The sequence below is a fragment of the Montipora capricornis genome, chromosome 10, assembly GCF_036669925.1.
Source record: "Montipora capricornis isolate CH-2021 chromosome 10, ASM3666992v2, whole genome shotgun sequence".
NCBI classification, from domain to species: domain Eukaryota; kingdom Metazoa; phylum Cnidaria; class Anthozoa; order Scleractinia; family Acroporidae; genus Montipora; species Montipora capricornis.
In genome coordinates this window covers 34,179,139-34,180,728 of record NC_090892.1, presented here as the reverse complement: position 1 = coordinate 34,180,728, position 1,590 = coordinate 34,179,139, and the positions used below count along the sequence as shown (strand labels likewise).

General features: G+C 35.1%; 1 long non-coding RNA gene across 1 annotated transcript; it reads right to left on the bottom strand.

Moving 5' to 3' along the window:
- Positions 1-594: 594 nt before the first annotated feature.
- On the bottom strand, positions 595-1,541 carry LOC138020040 (uncharacterized). Its single transcript, XR_011126299.1, has 3 exons — positions 1,381-1,541; positions 1,188-1,235; positions 595-793 (listed from the first exon to the last, which is right to left on the bottom strand). It is a non-coding gene; the product is annotated as an uncharacterized lncRNA (long non-coding RNA).
- Between the last annotated feature and the right edge of the window lie 49 nt (positions 1,542-1,590).

Here is a 1,590-nt window from a genome sequence, read left to right as displayed (position 1 = left end):
TTTTTTCTTGTATTAATGCAGGAATATTGAATAAGTCCTTTTTGCCTGGTAATCCATAATGTACTGATTTTTCATCACTTTCCATAATAAAAATAAAGTGACCAATTCAAGATGAGCCACAGTTTCCCTGACTACACTTTATCTTGAATGGGGGATATAATCGTCCAAGCGTGTTTTGCCAAATTAAGCGCAAAAAACACAGCATTTAAATTCTTATTTATAGCGTTACGACCACTATTTGTTTAGGACGTGAAGGCTTAGATCACTGCATCTTATTTCATTGGTACACTTCTTCGGGCGTTAATATGACACACACGACCGAACTAAAGTATTCATTTTCTTTTTTAGGAAAAACTTCAGGAAGTAAAGACATTACAATTTAGAATTAAAAAAGCACGAGACTTACAAATTATAAATTATAAAAATTACACACTATTAAGAATTTGTTATAAGGTTTTTTGCTATATAGTTATGATAGGCTTATTGACCTTTCATTTGCGATCTTTTGTTTTGGAATACATGGCATCGAAGCATTAAATAGTCAACTTTTATCCAGGAATTCAAATGTTAACAAAAAACAATAAGGAAAGAAAATCATTTTTCAATATTTATTTCCCGGCTATCGTCAAAACGCTTTCACAAGTTTCTGTTAATGTATATATTTCATCATGAATTGGAATGGTTCCTGTATTCGTTTCGATTAACACTGGCTTATCACGGTTTAAAATTCCTTGTCACAGTTCAGCTCACGAGCAGAAAGGCAAATCTTCCTTCGCCACTGCGCTCTCTTTTTCTGTAAAAATAAAGGGTAAACTTCTTTAAACTTAATAAACTAAGATAACTGAATTCACAACAGATATGACATAAAAGAGGCTTAACCAAACCAGCAAAAAAAGGAAGGGGTGTTGGCTTGTTAAAATAATTAGTACTAAAGAGTTAAAGAACTAAGAAAGACAATTAACATGCAGTAAATTACAATACTAGTGTCCGCGGCACACACACCAAGTCTAAACTAAAGAACACGAACAAAAACAAAAACACTCACAGCATTATCCACCAATAAACATCAGGGAACTAAACTTAAAGGCTAATTTGCTTCTTTTAGTTATTTAGTGCTTACACCAACGACAAACTGCCTGCGCCGTCAATGCACACATTCTTAAGAAAGAACGATTATTAATTACAACCTGCATCCTGAGTTTTTCGTTCAACGCATTGAACCCGTTGGGACATTCCTAAAGGAATGAAAATAGCAAAGAGGTTCTTCATGAAACATTTTTGCCTCTATTTTGAAGGTGGTAGAATTCAATAAACAATAAAATTCCTCATCATTGAACACTTTGCATCACAATACTACGCTCAGAAAGTTTGTCAACTGACCGGCTTCCCCCCTTTCCATTCGCAACCGGGAGCGACGGCCCCTACCTCCAACAGTAACGAAAAGAGTAGAAGAATGGAGCAACACGATAGAAACAGTGTCTTCATTGTGACTCTTTGGATACGAACTGAGTTTCATTGAAACCGGTATCAGCTTAAAATACAAGCATGATGCAAGTCATAACCAGCTGTACCAACAGCTGTCTACAATTT